Source organism: Danio rerio, chromosome 8 (assembly GCF_049306965.1).
Source record: "Danio rerio strain Tuebingen ecotype United States chromosome 8, GRCz12tu, whole genome shotgun sequence".
In the NCBI taxonomy this organism is placed as follows: Eukaryota; Metazoa; Chordata; class Actinopteri; order Cypriniformes; family Danionidae; genus Danio; species Danio rerio.
This window is the reverse complement of record NC_133183.1, coordinates 13,784,266-13,806,080: the sequence shown is the minus strand read 5'-3', so window position 1 is coordinate 13,806,080 and position 21,815 is coordinate 13,784,266. Positions and strand designations below refer to the sequence as shown.

At 34.8% G+C, this 21,815-nt stretch overlaps 1 protein-coding gene across 12 annotated transcripts in view; it reads left to right on the top strand.

Annotated features, from left to right (window-relative positions):
- Positions 1–21,815, top strand: part of dab2ipa (DAB2 interacting protein a) — a 212,658-nt gene that overhangs the window by 110,833 nt on the left and 80,010 nt on the right. For 2 of the 12 annotated variants that reach the window (XM_005166905.6, XM_009303801.5), the window contains exon 1: positions 18,939–19,281. The exons of the other annotated variants lie outside the window; for them this stretch is intronic. The gene's annotated coding sequence lies outside the window, so the exon portion shown is untranslated. Of the gene's footprint in view, positions 1–18,938; positions 19,282–21,815 lie in introns of those variants that run through there. 12 annotated transcript variants of the gene reach the window in all.

Below are 21,815 nucleotides of genomic sequence, written 5' to 3'. Positions count from 1 at the left end.
ATTATTATTTCTGAAAATAATAGTTTTAATATCTAATTTCTAATAACTGATTTTTTTTATCTTTGCTATGATGACAGTACATAATATTTTACTAGATAGTTTTTAAAATACAAGCATTAAAGTGCAGTTCAAAGGCTCAATTAGGGTAATAAGGCAAGTCATTGTATAACAGTAGTTTCTTCTGCAGACAATCAAAAATATTTATTGCTTAAGGGGGTTAATAATATTAACCTTAAATTAAATATTTAAACCTGCTTTTATTCAAGCTAAAATAAAACAAATAAGCCTAGAAAAAAAAAATATTATAGGAAATACTGTTAAAATTCCTTGTTCTGTTAAACATAATTTGGGAAATATTTATATAAAAACATTCTCAGAAGAGCTAATAATTTTGACTTTAACTGATAATCGTTTTGAATAATTGTAATTACAATTATGACTAAAATAATCGTGATTATGATTTTTCCCAAAATTGAGCAGCCCTACTATTATATATGTATTTTTAAGTACCAAATATATATATATGTATATATAAACACATGTTTATATATATATATATATATATATATATATATATATATATATATATATATATATATATATATATATATATATATATATATATATAGTACATATATATATATATATAGTACATATGTGTGTGCGTGCGTGTGTATTTAAATAGTGGGGGGGCTCCAATGTTTGTATATGTTCCTGGGGGGGGCCCCTAAGAAAAAGGTTGGGAACCACTGAATTAGATTGTACGAATTAGCCACTAAATCAAAAAGTTACGAATTGCCTTGAGATTGCGTTGGCATATCTATTATCCTGCATTAAATTAGTTTTTTAAAATCCCTCTTTGGTCACTCAATTAAAAGAAACTGTGTCTTTAGTGAGATTATGGCATTAGTTATCTCCAGGGTAGAGTTGCACCAGCTTTTTGTAAGTTATTTCTTAAACTGAAAGGTAAAGTCGACACTAGGGGCTTTGTAACTACTTTCCAGCTAGTTTGTTACAAACTTTGCTCCAAAATTTGCTTTCTGTAAAGTCATGAGTATAGTCACATTGAATGACGTAATATCCCATATGAAGCATTTAAATTGGTAAACTGCTTCTGCAACTGATACGTCTATATGCAACTGTCCTATGAAAATTAAATGACAAATTATATTTATTTACTGCATACGTCAGTCAATAAAGATGATGCTCATACCTGCATCATGAACCGTGAATGCACACAAAATACACATGAAGTTATCAAAACATTAAACAAAAACTAGCACACTCAAATGTGTATATTATAGAAAGATAATTTTAATTAAATTAAAAAAGAGGAAAAATCAAGCGAAACAAAAAAATTGAAAAATTTAGTTGAAATTGTGTAGGTTGTAATTTTCTTTTTACAATATTTAGCTTGAATTTAATTGTATTATCTTTCATGTTTGGTGACTAAAACCCTATTTTAATAAATATATCTTTTTTAATAAATCTGTTTTGTTTAAATGCACCAAAATATATTGCCTAATATATTTACTGAGAAATGGATACAAATATTCATTTTCTAAATGGGGTGTACTCAATTATGCTGAGCACTGTACATTACATTACACTGTAGTCTGATTCATGATGACTAAGCCAGTTAATTTTGTTTACATGTGTGAGTCGAGCCAAATGCAGTAAAACTTATGAGACTTTTACATCAGTGTTGCTACTGACAACACATTTTTGCATGTTCGTGCTCAATTTTAGATTTCCTTTGTTGGTAATACGTAACCCAAACTCCACAGCTCTAACAGCTCACACTTTTGTACAGAAGAATTGATTTTTCTGCTTTGAAACTCTCCGAATTCATCCACAGATTTTCATTGTGAGCCCAGACCTAGTTTTATGTACAACGCTTGGAGTATGTGAATTTGAAAGACATTCAACCAACATCTTTCAGTTTATTCAATGCAAAGCAGGATCGGTGAAAACCAACTTTCGATTTGAGAAAACAGAAGTAATGATTTAAAATAGGAATGGCAGAATAAAAGGACGACCTTCAGATTTTGAGTTATTTCTTTTAGCACTTCATACAGCAAAACACTTTGCATAAGACTGATGGTGCAATTGGGGATAGAACCGAATAGATGGATTGCAATTTACATGTTAAAAGATGGCTTAACTTTGCACTGTCAGTTTGACAGCAGAGAATGCGGTTTAGCTACAGTAATGGGTCTTTTTGCAATGACCATGACCTGAGCAAATTGATTTACTCAGGAAGAAGTGTCTTTCTAATTCACACTCCAATCCAGGAGGATTGCAGAGAGAGGAGAAGCCCAACGCAGCTGTCAATTCTGTCACCTGATTCCTCCTGTTCAATGTAGAGCGGTTGAGATGAAACTTCACACACCGCATGAACGCCAGTCGTTACACCGCTGCACTCGTAGATCCCACAGATCCCGCTCCAACAGAATGACAGCTTCTGAAAGTTTCCAAACATCTGTATCATGCAGATGACTCTGGCTTCATAATTGCCTGAAATATGTTACATGAGGTTTGTCAGCCAGAAAAACGGACCAAAAACAAGCCTGAAATTGCCAGTCAGTTTGACAGGTTTTCTGATAGGTATTCAAAGAGTGAATAAGACGTTGATAATAGATATAGTATTGGTTGATGCTAATGCTCACCAAGTCTGGATTATGTAACTTGTGTAAGGTGGACATTTTTTCAGCTCCTATATTAGCCAATTACTGGATTTAAACCAAGTGGCTACAACTCGCTGTCCCTCATGAAGCTAATACGGAAGTAACTGAAACTACAATTCATCGAAATTCCCTTAGGCCTGGCTCAATAATAGAGCACATTTCTATTTACCCCTCTGTTAAAATGGCAGAACAGCAGGTGTTTACAGCCTGCTACAAACAAAGCTTTTGGTGTATATAGCTAATATTACCCTTCATGACAACTGTGAGGGGGTGAATTTTTTTAAACTCATCTGTTTCATTTATACTAAGTTATATTAAGTCTGCATAATTAAGTTTTGCATGTCGCCGTCATTTTACCTCAGCTGATTCCAGCTGATTAGCCACTGAACTTGGCATATACATTGTATTTTTGGGTTGTTTATGTGGCTTTACACAGTCAGTTGCCTTTCAGAATTATTTCTTACAATTATCAGATGATATGTCATGCTGTGTGCAATTATTTGTGCTCACAAACCATTCAAGTTGCCTCCATTTCCCAGGTGAGTGAAATTATGTATATACCATATCTATAAATGTATTTGCTTTATTTAAGATCATTTATCATTTATATTTTTCTTTAGAGCTGTAATGCACTGCTGAATCTGATAGATTCATTAGCTGTAGTATTTAAAAGTCATCTGAAATGTTGTCATACAGTGTTATGCCTGTATGTCATAAATAGCCTTGCATTTACTAACACAGACTATATTTCAAGTATTTGAAAGTAATTCGCGTTTTTTTTTTTCTTGTAGAAAAACATTATAAGAACAATGTTTAGTGGCTGAATGTGCAAAAGGCTTGCAGGTGTCTCTAGCTCCACTTACTCTCCGCCTCTTTGCCCTTGTTTGGTATTGTTTAGTCGGTGCGATGATGCGCAAACAAAAAGGTCACGGTTACCTATGATTGTTAGACTATTGCACTTTTTTGTGTTGTCAGTATGGTCGTGTTTATATAGGCCTATTATTGTGTGTGCAATATTTCTATATTTATAACCATCTCCAGGGATTGTGGGGGCTTGTGAGTCACTTGCAGGCTGAAAAGTTTGGGAACCCCTTCTATATATACAGTGCTCTGCATAAATTAGTACATTCCATTTTGAATATTTTCAATCATTTCTCTGTGAATATAGGTAATATATTTTAGTGCATTTGAACAAAACAGATATATTTATTAAAAAATATTTTACTCACCACTTTAGAAAAAGAAAGATAATACATTTAAAATCAAGTGAAATATTGAAAAAAAATTACAAACTACAAAATTTCAACTACATTTTGTTTATATATATTTTTATTTCTCTTGTTTTTTTTCCTCTTTTTAATTTTTTTACTGAATATTTTCCCTAACATATAAATTTGAATGTACACATTTTTTCACTGTTACTGTAAGTTATTGTTAGATTAGCTCCAGATTTGGCTTCAGGACTGAATATATGCACTATAGTGCTTATTTGTTCAGAACCTAACATATATGTAGAAATATATTAATGTAAAGCATCCTAGAAAATATTAATTTAAAAGAGAGTTCCGTGAGGAGTCTACTAATACATGCTGATCACTGTAACTAGATTAACAACTAGATAAAATATCTAAGGTTTATACATGAGAATACTTTTTTACAGTATAATGTGTCCTGACTCGATTATCCTTATGAAACGATTATCCTTAATTATATATATATTTTTTTTTTATATTTTCCAGTATGAAACCGAAGCACAAAACCAAACAGATCCCAAGGCTTCATTTGCAACATCTCTGACTGTCTGCTTTCAAGAGCAGTGTGAATCTGGCCCGAGTGTTTAACAGAGTCTGGCAGATTCACTCCAGTTCAGGGATCAATGACAAATCTAATTATCAGATAAGCCTTTGCTATGATACAGAGCAATCTTTCAAATGGCAGTTTTGCTTGGCCACTGCAGTCCTTTTTATATTCTACCTACGCCATTCCAGGTATTTTTTTTTTGATATATTAAACGGCCACACATTCAGGTAAAATAGGCTTTTCTTCACAGGCTTATTGCCGTTCACTCTCATTGAGACAATCCGACGGGCTTTTTGTCTGTCACTGTCTTTTGCATATTGAAGTCGTTTCTAATACCCCTGTGAGTTAGGCTTTCATTTGTGACACTTTGTTTATTATAAGGTCTTATTAAAATGCACCACACTGTAGAGCGTATGTGCAATTTTGTGTTGTTGTCCCTCAAAACATCTCGGCAATCATCTTCATTTAATGACAAGGTAATTTATGTCAACACCTTGCAGTCTATAGATGGAAATTGCAGTCGAAATTGCTCCAGTTATGAAAACAGTCAGTCGCTGGGTATAAAAGCTAATCTTACCCTCAAGAGTTGCCATAGTAACAAAGATAAATATTAAGTACAATTCTATAAGCCATTCGGCCATTCTCGCTTTACAGACGCACTAAGACAAGACACTGGGGTACACAAAATGTAACTAATTGCTGTCATCACAGTTGCACAGTTGATTAATTACATTTTACCATTACATCATAATTACAGTGCATCCGGAAAGTATTCACAGCCCATTCCTCTTTGCAGTATCTCTCAAGCTCCATTCGGTTGGATGGGAAGCGACGGTGTACAGCCATTTTCAGATCCCTCTAGAGATGTTCAATAGGATTTAGATCTGGGCTTTGGCTGGGCCACTCAAGGACATTCACCGAGTTGTTTTGAAGCCACTCCATTGATATTTTGGCGGTGTGCTTTGGGTCATTGTCCTGCTGGAAGTTGAACCGTCACCCCAGTCTGAGGTCAAGAGCACTCTGAAGCAGGTTTTCATTCAGGATGTCTAAGTACATTGCTGCATTCATCTTTCCCTCTATCCTGACTAGTCTTCCAGTTCCTGGTGCTGAAAAACATCCCCACGGCATGATGCTGTTACTACCATGCTTCACTGTAGGGATGGTATTAGCCTGATAATGAGCGGTGCCTGGTTTTCCCTGGCATTCACTCCAAAGAGTTCAATTTTAGTCTCATCAGACCAGAGAATTTTGTTTCCTATCGTCTGAGAGTCCTTCAGATGCCTTTTGACAAATTCCAGGTGGGGAGTGGCAATCCGTTTTGGAATAAGGCTGTAACATAAAAAAATAGGAAAAGGTGAAGAGCTATGAATACTTTCTGCATGCATTGTACTTTTTTTGTTTAAAGTTTGGATAATTGGTTAATTTGGATATATTTTTTGCATGAAATTCTGAACATTGAGAAGTTTCAAAATTATTGAATTTAGGAATTTAGGAAATCACTATATATACTTTTGTTACACTGTAATTCGGAAAATACAGTAAACATCCAGAAATATATATATTTTTAATTATTTAAAAAAAAATTCTTTGCAGAATAAAATGGCATCAGTCTACCAAGATTTCCCAGTATTTCTCTGTTGCAATCTAAATAACTACATTCCTGCCTAAAAAGCCTTAAAAGTACATAATGTTGCCCAACAGCTGCAATATTTGTCAAACTGCAGTGAGTTAGTTTAGATCTGCTTATAACTCTATGTGGGCGGAGTAATACACTAGGGTGAAGAGGCTGTACAAATGCTGTTATTGCAGATTATCACAAGGCTATCTGCCAATCAGATTTAAGAACCAGACCAAACTATTTTGTGTGTATATATAAAACAGCATTATTTCTGAATTTAAACCTCTGTTAAAAAAAAACCTTCAGAATACAGACTAAATTTAACTGTTTAGTGTTTATTAAAAGTTCGGTGTGTGTGAAAGCTGCTGAAGTTCAGATTTATGGTCTAGTGCAGGAGACAAAAACGTAAAGACTTAAAAATTAAGCCTGGCTTAAAATACTTATTAGAATTTAAAACTATTGACATAAATTAATAAAATGAACTATACATTTTTACATAAAAGAACAACAACAACAACAACAACAACAACAAAAACCCTTATGAAAAGTCAAAAAGGCCCAGAATCTCTTAACTGGCATTCACACTTCACACTTAGGCTTTCGCATCAAGTTCAGTGTTTCCAATGGATAAATTTCACATGAAACTTTATGAGAGCAAGCTGTTGTAAACTTGACTGAATTAAACCCATAACAATGTCACCGTAATTAACACGTTTTGCGTTGATGTTGTCCTAGCAGGGTTTTTTTTTTTTTTTTTTACTGGGAAACTAGGTCAATATGATGCATCATAATTCCCGCCTGTAAGGCAACAAATTGCGAAAAGGGAAATAAGGGGGCGGTTTTATGGTTTTGCTTGTGTTCAGTGGTCTGTAGTTGTAGCTAATGGAGCCGGAAGCGACAGGAGGAGAATGTTAACAGCGCTGAGGGGAATGTTAGAGGTCACAGACTGAGTGAACAGAGGGAACGGGCTTCCTTTCATTTCTAATTCAGTCCCAGATTTGTTGAAGGAATAGAAGAGTTTAAAAAATATCATAACTTTCTTTGGTCAGCTATAATGGTTTTAGAAGGGCATCCTTAGATTTTGCACCAAAGTCATAGCTTGGTACTTTTATAATAACCATAGCTTGGTACTCATAATAAATAAATACATACATACATACTATACATACATACATACATACATACTGTACATACATGCATACATACATACATACATACATACATACATACATACATACATACATACATACTGTACATACATGCATACATACATACATACATACTGTACATACATGCATACATACATACATACATACATACATACATACATACATACATACATACATACATACATACATACAGACATACTGTACATACATACATACAGTACATACTGTACATACATACATACATACAGTACATACTGTACATACATGCATGCATACATACATACATAGTTGAAGTCATTTAGTCAGAAATTATTAGCCTCCCTTTGAATTTGTTTTTCTTTTTTCAAATATTTCCCAAATGATGTTTAACAGAGTAAGAAAATTTTCTAATAATATTTTTTCTTCTGGAGAAAGTCTTATTTGTTTTATTTCGTCTAGAATAAACTGCACTGTTTTTGCATGCAAATATGACAGGATACAGGTTAATATCCACTGCTGTATGGATATCTGTTATGTTAATGTTGAAAATAAACCTGATGTAATGACCACAAACTGGGATTGAAGCATCTACTTTTATAATTGTACTGACATGCGGCTGTGGTGATAAAGTAACGCTTAGGTAAATCGCTGTAATTTATTTTAAACATGCACTGTTTTAAAATCTTTTTGAACTTGTAAAACTCATTTTTGATCACACTTTATGATGACTGATGATCACGGAGCGCTCAACAGATCTTTTAATGCCGCTTGCTTTGCGCACATATTGTTTTGTTGATATAATTATACGTGTTACTTCAGAGAAATGTTAATACGCGGCTGTCAATCGATTCATTGGGCAGGGAAACCGCACTCCTACGTCAAGCTGCGTTGGGCCTTAAAATAATAGGGATTTGGATTCTATTTCAACTTTAGGAAATAAAAAAAAAAGAGATTTATTGTTTTTATATCGCTCTAATATGACTGTGGACACAATATACCTACACACAGTTCTGTCGAAACAGCTAAAAAAATAAGATTTTCATCATAGGTGCCCTTTAAGCTAATAAAACAGAAACTTGGGGAAAAATAAACAGGGGGGTTAATAATTCAGGGTGGTGTACATGCATACAGAAATAAATACATTTTAGGTAAATCAATTTTAACACGCTTCAATTTTATATAATAAATTTTAGCATTGCCATTTTACAGTTTGTACTATAACATATCCCACCCCCCCTCATAAAACTGTGTATATATATAAAATTATTTTCTATTGTTTATTATTATTATTATTATTATTATTGTTGTTGTTGTTGTTGTTGTTGGTATTGATACTACTATTACTACTACTACTAATAATAATAATAATATTAATAGTAATAATAATAATAATAGTAATAATAATAATAATAATAATAACTAGAAAAGTAAAGTTTGTAGACAAACGTTATGGTAGCTTGAGAAATCCGAGTCTGAAAATTTTAAATAGATTTTAAAAGTAAATAACTGAATTAGTCTTAATTCTCCAGCCCTGCCCAAGTACAGCAAATCTGGTGCTTTAAAAAAAAGTATTTTTCCTCTCAAATCGTACAGCCTTGAATTATTAAATGTGAGTGGTCTTCAACCTAAATAAAAGTCTGCATGCTTTCACTAGGGTCCAAGTCTATTGGATTTTTTGGAGAGAAAAAAACCCCCACCGCATTTACATCAGAATTCATAAAACTGTCTGCATTCTTTCAAATATAGTGACTTTAGGCGTAACACATCAGATTTATAATATTGCACATGGATTGGATGGAGCATTTGGGGTTTTGTAATGTTTGAGCTGTTGGAAAACATTTCTCCTTTAGCTCTTTATGGAAGAACTAATAATAAAATCATGGGTTTGGAACAACATGAGGCCGAATAAATGATGACAGAATTGTAACTGTTCTTTGAAAACTTCCCGCATTGAGTTTAAACTGTCATTATCCATTTCTGTTCACATAACAATCATCCAGACACTGTGCCATGAGCTCTTTTACCATTTATAATGATAGCTAGTAGAACGACTATATAACAGATATATTTGTTTTCCTATTAAACCTTCAAATAACAAATGGGCATTTTTATCTTCCATTGTTAAACACATTTAACACAATATCCAAGCAGCATATAATAAACTAAATAGTGGAGAAATAATACAAAAAATAATACTAAACAGCAAATTAAATGGGGGGTCAGTTTATATAAATAGACAAAAGTTTAGTTTTAAGGCACTTTTTATTTTTAAATGTTTTATGGATTGAAATAAAAGTCTGAAATCATTGTGACAAGGAGAAACTTGAGCAATGCTACATTTGTGCATATAAAACTTTCAACATAGGCTCATTCTGAAAACGTACACCTATATACATTTCTGGAGATCGCAAACTATTTAGCCAGAAGACTGTATAGCTGCATTTCATCTTTAAAATGAACGCTACAGGGCAGTATGATGCCTTTCCTTTTCACTCCTACCGCTTACCTTTGTGTTTGAGGATTTAAGGCGCAGAGAGGAGTTGACCTTGACCACAGGGATCAAGTATGATAAAGAACGGTTCCAGCAAGCAGGTAAGAAAAAAACAGAAGCCAAAAAATAAAATAAAGTAAATAACATGGTGAAAATGTGGTAAAATCTGATATTCAAAAACAAAAAAAAAACCGGGGGCCTTTTTTTTTCTGGATTGCTTTTCAAAACACTGTCTGTTGGGTTTAGAGAAGAGGGTGGGTGGGTCATAAGGTGCTTTTTAAAACACTATCGGTTGGGTTTAGAAAAGGAAGGAGGGTGGGTCAGTCAGTCGACAGAGGCCTCTGGTGGATTTACGCAAGAAGAGCTGGCGCGAATGGCTCTCGCAACAAATTTAAGATTTCAAAAAGGATACACAGTGACCTCATGTTAATTTGTGAAAACAAAAACTGCAAAAAAAAAAAAAAAACTGGCTCCTGGGACATATTTGGTGCGCTCCAGAAATGTGTATAGGAGTGCATAATCAGAATGAGCCTGATTTGAAAACTTTGCCACAATCAACATATTATTGCACAGCAATTCATTTTCTTAGTTTTTTATAAAAACACCAAATGTAACAATGTGATAGTCAAATGCAGACATTACATTTTTCATCTTCCACCACTTACACAATCTCTCCTAAAACATTTGACAAAAGTACAACTCATAAAAAAAAAATCAAAAGTTATTCCTGAGATTTAATATCTTTCAAGCAGAAAAGTGCATACATTACTGTCCAAATCAAACCTCATTCTAAGAAATTAATTATGGATAATTGTCATTCCTTGTTTTAAAAATGTACTTTTTTAAAAAGTTACTTTTAGGTAACATAGGAAACGACAGGTATCTAATTCTAACTTCTTTTAGTAAAAATCTCAAATAAAATCTTTCTTTTAACATGAAGAGGAAAATATTCTCTGCGAATTAGTGATCTTGTTGTTACATTTGACAAGTATTTATTATTGTCATTAAAAAGAATAATACAATCGAAGATTATTGCCAACCAATGCTCATCACGGGTACATACTCAGGTCTATATTTCTGCGGATGTTGAAATACATAACCAGTGGTACGTTTGCTCGCAGTTGTTTTATTTTTTGGTAAATCCACTAGAGGCTGCTGTGTACACTTTTCGAGGGTCCTCTTCTCGCATAAATCAACCAGAGGGTGCAAAGAACACTTCAGCTGTCTAGGCCAGCTGACCGACTGACCGACTTACCCCTGTCCCTAAACCCAACCAATAGTGTCTTGATGTAGAATAAGAAAAGCCGACACGGCCGCATGATTTTACCACATTTTCAGCCTGTTGTTAATTTTTTTATTCATTTATTTATTGTTTTTATTTTGTTTTACCTGGTTTCTTGAACCATTCTTTGTCGGACTCAAACTCCGTCATCACGGTTAACTCTTCTCCTCTGGCTACATAATTTGCGCTCTCTAGAAATGTAGACAGGGCTACGTATCCTCAGTAAGCCTGTGTTGATTATTGTACTAAACCTTTCATTAAATTTCTCAAAGTTGCAGAAGTAGCTTTGACACCTACAAAAAAATCCCCTATATGAATAATCCTTGACATTTTTATGTAATATATTTCCATCTTAATATACATTCGATCAGTGTTTCTCAACCATGATCCTAGAGGATTGCCAACACTGCATGTTTTGGATGCCTCCTTTGTCTGTCACACCAATTACAGGTCTTTCAGTCTCTGCTGATGATCTGAATCAAGTGTGTTTGGCGAAGAAGGCATGGAAAATGTGGTGGTCCCCCAGGAACGTGGTTGAGAAACTCTGCATTAGATGAATTACATTCCAAACTCCATTGTCAAACATCAAATAAAGATGTCCTCTTATGTAAAATACACCTGTTATTCCAAACGACACGTTATTCATATGGTATGTGGCAGATACGAGAGACGGCCAGCCATATCTGCATCATCACATTCATAATTATTTGAATGATCTGAGAGGTCAGCAAGAGAAGTCAGGCCCAATATTCATTCAGCTTAGATGCACCAGGGAGCTCATATTTGAGGAATGCGGATTAATATTAAAGGACTTCCACAACTCTATAAGACAGGTGCGCGACCATTAGGTGAAGCTGCAAGATGACAAGTAATTGCTCTTAGCTTGCTTTCACACACACACACACACACACACACACACACACACACACACACACACACACACACACACACACCTACACACAGGCGTAAAGCAGAGCGAATGACACTGGGAAATGAATCACAGGCTCGCTGTAGGGGAAAGCTGTGCGTGGTGGAGAATGGCGAGAGCATATGTCATTAATTTGTCTGCCGAGTGACTCGCACATATTCGATATGTTATGTTAAAGGTTGAGTTTGGAGGAGAGCCGAGCGACTGATAGGAAATTCTTCTTTCTTTCAGTGCTGCAGGTTTGCAGGTCTTCGCTATATTGTGTGCTTTTAATATGGATTGTGTTCTTGAATCTGTCTATCAACACCAAGAGCCAGCTAGGGTTTGACAATTACTGTGTTCAAGTGTTGAATAGTGAAAGTAAAGGCATTTAATTTATAAAATTTCAAATAAGTGAGATTATTTTTAACTTTCTTTTCATCGAAGTATCAAAGAAGAGTCTAGCCTTTATTCTGGCCAAGGTTTTTATTTGTATTGTTCTATGGAACTGTTTTATGATGGTTATTATGCTGCTGCTTTGATAGCATTAAGCACAGTTTTGTAGAGGTAGTTTAATGAATGGTTATTATTGCATTTGTCTTACTGAATTTGATCTCCTCTGCAATATTTATTTAATTCATTATTTGACAGTTATTCAGAAAATATTATATTCAAAAAAACTGCTCCAGTTTTAGCTACAAAACTAAATTTTATCTGTCCTTTAGCAGGAGAATACAAAGACAAATTCTGTAAGAAAAACTCAATATAATACTAAACGGTAACACTTTCGAGTAATGGTCCATTAGTTAATGTTAGTTAATTAACATTATTTAAGTATGAATAATATTGTAAAGCATTTATTAATCATAGTTCAATATTAACGAATGCATTGTTAACATTAGTTAATTCACTTTGATTTTCACTTTATTTATTTATTATAACTAACATCATAAAAGTCTAATCTTGTTTTTTTTTTCTTTTACTTTACACAGTGATGGAGCTATACTTCACCCATCATCTGGGGTTTCTTCTTAGCAGCAAATAAAAGGAAACCTCCTTTTGACCCCAAACCCAAAAGCTCCCTATAAAAAATGAAATGTAATATTGTAGTAGTTAAACAAATAGAAAGAAAAGAACAATTTTGTTTTAAATGCAACTTAGTTTCAATGATTTTTTAAGTTTTTTGTTTTTTTTTTCTGAAAGAAATGTGTCCAAGATCTGCTTGATGTGACTGTCACCTGCCTTTTTAGTGGATATAAAAGCTGGAATTATTGTTTGACAGAAATGGGCTCATGAAGGAATAATGGAAAGGGGGTACAATTACATTTAACCTTTTTTTTTTTAAAGCACAAATTTTCCAGTACCAATTAAGCTCTTATATTCTCAGCTATAAATGTAACAATCGCCTGGGTGAGTTGTTTTGCGCTGTTCGAATCTGTAGGAAGTACCTGTCTGAATGCCACAGGGATAGTTGTTTGTAATGTGCATCATCCTAGTTTTTGTCTAGTTGTAGTTATTGACACACTGGCGTAAATGAGTTGACAAGTTTGCAGTATTGCCGCATGCCTGTAAAAGCAGTTTTTATTTTTTTAAGCTATATTTTTTTCAATTGTCTACAAAACAAACCACTGTTATATAATAACTTGCCTAATTACCCTAACCTGCCTAGTTAACCTAATTAACCTAGTTAAGCATTTAAATTCCCCTTTAAGCTGTATAGAAGTGTCTTGAAAAATATCTAGTCAAATATTACTTACTGTCATCATGGCAAAGATAAACAAAATAAGTTATTAGAAATGAGTTATTAAAACTATTATGTTTAGAAATGTGTTGAAAAAAATCTTCACTCTGTTAAACAGAAAATGGGGAAAAAAATAGGCAATAATTCAGGGGGGCTAATAATTCTGACTTCAACTGTATATATTTACATTTCATCTCCTTGAAAAAAATTGATGGCAGTCTGTCAGTTTTAGTTGAAGAGTTGCCAGATGTTGTTAAGAAAAGCAAATAAAGTTCCCTATATAATCTTCCCTGTCCTGTACCTTGGCACGAGTATACAAAAACATAATATAATATTATAAACAATACAATAAAAGAAATAAATCCCCCGCACACAAATAAAATAAGAAGTACAAACTGCCAAACAGAAACAACAATACAAATTTCCAAAAATATTCCCTAAAAATACTGTAAATTATCCCCTTCAAAAAATAAATGAAAAAATACAAGATTTCTGCCTGTCAAATTAAGTCAAAATTGAGTCAAATGAGTAGACAAAACCAGTTGTTGTACCAACACAAAACCTGCAAACATTTTTTTTTATTATTTAAAAGAAAACACATTGGGAAATATTCTGTTTTTTACACATAACTCAAATATGCAAAACAGTTTTATTAGTTGTCTCAAGCTTTATATAAACCAAAATAGTACCAAAACCTCAGATTTGGCAACATGGTGGAGAGGAGACAACCTCTATTTAAAAGCTCTTTCACTGCAAGCAACATGAATTTATTCAGAAATGTGATTTTAAAGCATTTTCATTCATAAAATGAGCATTTTATTTTTGAACATTTAATATTTACTACAATCTGGACTTCGTAGCCACTCAGGGAAGCTATTGTCACATCACCCCTCTGTCTCCAGCGTTAAACAAAGACATGTGACCCAATTGTTGAAAGAAATGGAACCCACTTCCATTTTTCCATCTAGAAAAGCTTTTTACGCCTAGTGAGAGCATTGATGAAACACTCATAGAATTTTTTTATGCTTAAAGAGTGGACTTTGAAGTTGCAATGCATTCACTGACATTCATTGTTTATTAGCATGTTTAATGGATGCAGACCTTTACATGTGACTAAACGGTCGGATGTTAGAGTCTATTCAACAGCAGAGTCAATAGATGATTACAGAATGGGCCTTTATGTCTCGTATCTCCATGGGAAACAAGCTAAAAGGCAGACGCTGTTATGCAGCACATTTATATACAATGCCAAGACTGAGATGTAAAATTATGAGTAGATTCGTTGTTTTGTTTTGGTTTAAGACCACTAATGAAATGCTTTTTGTGTCAGAGCAATAGCCTAGTAGTTAGCACGCTGACATATAGTGCAGTAGCACTTCAGGGCGACCCGAGTTCGAATATTTCCAGTACCTTGTTGAAGGATTAAGGCAGTTCTAGAGGCAAAAGGAATTCCAACTCGGTACTGGTTGGGTGTACCTAATAAAGTGACCCATGAGTGTATAAGATACATTTTTTTACATGCATTATTAATTATTATAATATAATTGTTTACATTTGGGGCGTGTATAAAAACAAAATCATTCATGATCATTTATATTATATATGTTTAATAATACAATATTAGTTTATATGATATTTTATATATTTATATAAAAATTGCTGGGAAATTAGGTGGTTTTATCATCTTAAATATGGAAACATTTCAAATAACTATTTCTGTTTACTAGTTGCAAATTGGACAGACTAACAATCCATATTTACTACTGGGAAACTCATATACAGTAATAAAAGTAAATTTAAAAAGTCTGTTTATTTGAAGATTTATAACAGGTCTGAATTTTTGATTGTCAGTGTGGTCTCTGATGTGGATTATTGTTCTTTTTATTTTTTTATTTGGACCAGTAATGGCTGAATTCAATCAGAAATGTAAGCTCAAACACTAATAGTTTTAAGTGATCTGCTTATTTTGATCGTATTATGGCTTAACTACATTTTCTTAATAGGGAGCATTAATCACTACATTTGTGTAGGTTGAGAGTTGAGCCTGATGAATTTATTCCATAATTGATTTGTTTTACATTTATTAACATTTGAGCATTTTCACAACAAATTCACAGAATAGTTTGGTAGCATGATTTAACTGAAGCATTAAAAAAGAGAAGGAAAAAAAGAAAATAAAAGAAAGGAAAAGGAAAGTTTTAAAGCTTCAAGGCAGGACACTATAGAGAGTTTTTTTTTTACAAGTACTGGTCCATTTTGGGTGTTTTTTAGCTGTTTGTCCTCACATAAAATGTGTAGAGAAATCATCCAAAATATGGTTTTAATAATTGAACATAATTCAGAACATTTTTATAGAGACGTTCATCCCAAGTTTTTCCACTGATACATTGTTTTATTCCTAAAAACAGGACACATTAGATCTTAGTTTTGGCAATATTTTCAAATGTATCTGCTATAAGGCAAGACAATAACCTGTCAACACTATAGCTGAGCATTTTCTTTTTAAAACTGAAGTATACCAATGGACAATCTCAAAACATCCTTTCATATAATTACAAACATGTGATTTAATCTTGGGCACAGAAACACCTGTAAGTATAGTAAATGTACAGTAAATAGTGATCAATTGTGTACACTTATTTCTAGAACCTTTTTTTTTTTTTTAATGAAGTGACTTAAGTTACAGAGTGCCTCATAAAACACTATTAACTTGTGATGTGGGGATGCTGGACAACAAAGTTGAGGATTCAGATGCAGTTTTATTAAGAGAATCGTTTATTAAGCAAGTGTTAAAACAGGAACAAACAGGTGTTTGCAGAGTAATCCAAAGCATGGTTGGTAAATAGGTGAATGTTCGGTACAGACGGCAAACTATGTTAACAAAAAAAACAAAGCAAAGGTCAAACACGGCAAGGCAAGGGAAACCCATCGTAATGTTCACAAGACAGTATAACAAGACTCAGCCCAGAAGTGTGTGTGTGTGCTGTGTAAATAATCCTAGTAATCAGTCCTTGACCAGCTCCCAGATCAAAAACTGTAATTTACATTTAAAGAGCATTCTGAAAGGTCATATTTTGTTTTTGGGTGTCTCCAAGAACAGGCTGATATGCATGCAAGGTCAAAAAACACTTTCATTGTTTATAATATGCATTTAGTTTCACCCAATAATCCAGCGACTCCTTTGTTCAACGATTAATTTGTTCCCAAATTACTCCTTAGGCAGAAGCTAATCTGTGTTGATTGGTCCAATGATGCAGTCTGTTGTGATTGGTTGATTGCGTTCAGCATGAGATGGAGAGAAATGCCCACCATGGCTATGTGTAACAGATGTGTAGCTACACTGCTAAGTAGCACAGAGTATGTGACAGCCCAATTCAGGAATGCAATAAAGCAATGCAGTTAAACACCAGCATATTACTCTACTCTTATCGCTAACCCCACGTAATAACAACGACACATTCAGTATTTTGCCACAGTGGCAAAAGTTGAACTAATTTGAAAATTGACCACATCGCACATGTGAGGAACATCTGATGCTGGCCATAGTAAAGACAAACAGCAGAGGATCGTGAGTTCAGAAACGCATTTAAATCAGTAAGGGAAGAAGCATCCGTTGCGCTTTTAACATAGTTTTAGACACAATGTGTGAACAGACCATTGAGATTTAACTTGAGAGATACAGTTCAGGCACTGATCTGTAATAAAGATATGATTACAAGCCGCATGGATCGATTACAACTTATAACACACAGTTAAACACATATTTTGCAAACTACACAAAATGAGGCAACAATTTTATTCTCACTTACATGTTATGATCCGGAGAATGAAGAAACTGGTCCATATGAACTGTAAGAGTTACTGACAAAGTCCCTGTCAAAGTCTGACAGTCCCAAACACACTGTAATAGCCTCTGCTGCTCCATTAATAACAAACGGCCAATGAGTCCCTCACTACAGCGTACTGTGGTGTTGTCATGAAAATTAACTTTATTCCCCACAACTGATTCTCCATCTGTCAGTGATCATCATCTTCGCGTCATGATCAGCCCAGTCATCCCCCACGCTCCGCTTGTGTCTGAATGGAAAGCGCGTTCACATTTTTACCGGATCTGGAACTACATATTGGGTGATATCCTATGTCAACGTCGACGCGTTCAAGCAAAAGATCCAAACCCAACACGATTCATTTATTTGACTCTGAGTTAACTGTTTCATTAAAGAATCAATAGTTTTAAACACAGTGCACTTTCACATTTAAACCTCAGCTGAATGTTTTCGTTTACTTAGTGCTGTTACACACAGCATAGAAGGTAATTAAAAAAAAAAAAAAACATAATAGGGGCGCTTTAATTGAAAAAAATAATAATAATCAAACATTGGGTTTGTCCATATTTGACCCAACATTAGATAAATATCACAATTTTTGGAGGGTAGCTTGATTCTGCAATGTGGGCAGGATGTACAGCTAAAGTCAGAATTATTAGCCCCCCTTTGTAGTTTTTTCCCCCTATTTCTGTTTATTAGAGAGGAAATTTTGTTTCAACTCATTTCTAAACATAATAGTTTGTTCTGTAGACAATTTGAAAACAAATGTATATTGCTTATGGGTGCTAGTAATATTAACTTAAATCCTTTCAGGCTCAAATTAAATTTTCGAAACAGGCAAAATCTATGCTTTTAAGTGTTGCAAATCAGCAACGCCTGCCTTGAGAGGGTTAAAATGTTTTTTACAAATTTAAAACTGCTTTTATTCTAGTAAAAAAAAAAACAAATATGGTTTTCTCTTGAAGAAAAAAAAAATTATCGGAATTACCGTGGAAAATACCTTGCTCGGTTTAACTTCTTCTGGGAAATATTTGAATAAGAGAAAACAAATCACAAGATGGCTAATTTGACTGCAACTGTAGGTGCATATATTTGAAACCTAAAAAACTATATTGCGGACCAGAACAAAAAAAAAAAATGCTCAAGAACAGTAAGAGCAATAGTGTAATAACTAAGCATCGTAGAATTGTTTTTACGCATGCACTTCTCTGGTCAAGGTTTACCAAGGGTATACACACATATCCACATTCCCAAACACTCGTTTACCTCCAGCAAACATGCATGCCGGCTGATATTGTCCTTATTTAGGATGTGGATTTTCCCAGTTGAGTATGTCACAAAGCCACAGGACAAAGGCCATACACACACACACACACACGCTCACGGAGGGAAGGGGGCAGGGCTAGATCACACTGTTCAGCCTGCTTCCGTTGCACACAGCAGCAGTCCAGCGAGAGAAAGAGAGAGAGTAAGAGAGAGAGATCGGTTCAGCCCACGAATCTGTGGCCCACTTTAAATATGAGTGGGGGGTTTACGGCAGCTCCTCTGTGAGACTGTGACAGTTGAAACAAGGAGGCCGGAGCGAGACGGGAGAGGCGGGGCGATTGTGTGTGTGTGTGTGTGTATGTGTGTGTATGAGCCGGCTGCGATCAGCTTGCGTGTGTCCGCTGTTCCCAGTGGCTCTAAGCGGCAGCAGAGGTAGCAAAATGGAGCTGTGAGCCGCTTCATCCTCATCCTCGTCTTCATCGCCAGGGGACCGGGGATCTTGACGGCATGCCTGGTGAGTATTCCATCCCTGACTCCCTGACAGGCGCGCGCTGTAGATCCAGATCTTAGTGTTACAGGAGCGCTGCATTGTGCTTGAATGGCATCTCATTACTGAGCTTCCATGCTGAAAGAATGAAAGAGGGCGAGAGAAGAGGGACGAGTCGCAGCTTTTGTGGGCATTATCAGGGCAGTAATCGATGGTAAACAGCACGCTGCTGCGGTCAGCGGGGATTGTGGCCGGTGACTGAGGTGTTGGGGTCCCTGTGAATGGATCAGGGCTTTTTAACTCCGCACAGCTTTCACCGCTCTGTCCTTTGTGTGGGAGCAGATGTACAGAAACACATGCTGGGTGATGAATATACACCGTGTCCTGTGGTCAGGTGGGTGGTGGGGGTCTTCATGAGCGTGTGCTTTTATTTAATGGCACTGTCAGGTTGTGTATTGATATAATGTGATACATTATTCCACCCTGTTACTGGGTGGCGACACGTGCTGTTTGACATCACACCATTCTCTGTGCTGGACGGGCGGATCTGATGATATGTTTGTGCAGATGCTGGGAGAGAATGTGGATTGTGTACATTTTTCCGATTTGGGTTCCTCTAAGAACCTTTCAGTGAACGCTTTCAAAATATGGGAACCATTTTATGTTTGTGTAGAGAACATATAACAGTATAAACAGCTGTTTTTCTGTATAAAAAGCTTTCTGTGTAGATGCCAACAAGGAATGTTGAGTGTTGTGTACATTTTTATATATTTAAATTAGGTGGATCTTTAGGTGTGTTATTTAGCGCAAGCAAGGTGTAAATCGTTGCTTGGGAAGCTCTTTGCTGATTTATTGCAGTATTAATGATAAGTAATCAATAATTTGCTTTGTAATATTGCACTGAGAGATTCATTGAGAATATACATCAGGTCTTGCAGTCAGGTGGACGCTGGAGGTCTTCATAAGTGTGTGCTTTTGTTGAATGGCACTGTCAGGTTGTGTATTGATGTGGTGAGATTTATTATTCCACCCTGTTACTGGGTGGCGACACGTGCTGTTTGACATCACACCATTCTCTGTGCTGGACGGACGGATCTGATGGTATCAGATGCTGGGAGAGAATGTGGATTGTGCACATTTTTCAGATTTTGATTCCCATAAGAATCTTTCAGTGAATAGTTTTAATATAAGGGAATCATTTTATGCTTGTTTTGGAGAATATTTAACAATCTAAACAGCGGTTTTTCTGTATAAAAAGCTTTCTGTGTAGATGCCAATAAAGAATACCCAGTGTTGTGTATATTTTTATATAATTAAATTTGGTGGATCTTGTGTGTTATTTAACGCAAGCAAGGTGTAAATGTTTGCTTGGGAAGCTCTTTGCTAATTTATTGCAGTATTAATGATAATTAATCAATAATTTGCTTAATATTATTGCACTGAGAGATTTATTAAGAATATACATCAGGTCGTGTAGTCAGGTGAACGCTGGAGGTATTTAAAAGTGTGTGTGTTTTTTTTTTAACAGCACTGTCTGGTTGTGTATTGATATAATGTGAAACATTATTCCACCCTGTTACTGGGTGGCGACACGTGCTGTTTGACATCACACCATTCTCTGTGCTGGACGGGCGAATCTGATGATATGTTTGTGCAGATGCTGGGAGAGAATGTGGATTGTGTACATTTTTCCGATTTTGGTTCTCTAAGAACCTTTCAGTGAATGGTTTCAAAAAAAGAGAACCATTTAATATTTGTGTGGAGAACATTTAACAATCTAAACAGCTGTTTTTCTGTATAAAAAGCTTTCTGTGTTGATGCCAATAAAGAAAACCCAGTGTTGTGTACATTATTATATATTTGAATTTGGTGGATCTTTAGGTGTGTTATTTAATTCAAGCAAGGTGTAAATGTTTGCTTGGGAAGCTCTTTGCTGATTTATTGCAGTATTAATGATAACTAATCAATAATTTGCTTTATATTAATCCACTGAGAGATTTATTAAGAATATACATCAGGTCTTGTAGTCAGGTGGATGCTGGAGGTCTTTATAAGTGTGTGTTTTTATTAAGCCGCACTGTCTGGTTGTGTATTATTATGATGTGATACATTATTCCACCCTGTTACTGGGTGGCGACACGTGCTGTTTGACATCACACCATTCTCTGTGTTGGACGGGCGGATCTGATGATATGTTTGTGCAGATGCTGGGAGAGAATATGGATTGTGTACATTTTTCCGATTTTGGTTCTCTAAGAACCTTTCAGTGAACTGTTTCAAAAAAAGAGAACCATTTTTTGTTTGTGTGGAGAACATTTAACAATCTAAACAGCTGTTTTTCTGTATAAAAAGCTTTCTGTGTTAATGCCAATAAAGAATACCCAGTGTTGTGTATATTTTTATATATTTAAATTTGGTGGATCTTTAGGTGTGTTATTTAGCGCAAGCAAGATGTAAATGTTTGCTTGGGAAGCTCTTTGCTGATTTATTGCAGTATTAATGATAAGTAATCAATAATTTGCTTTATATTATTGCACTGAGAGATTTATTAAGAATATACA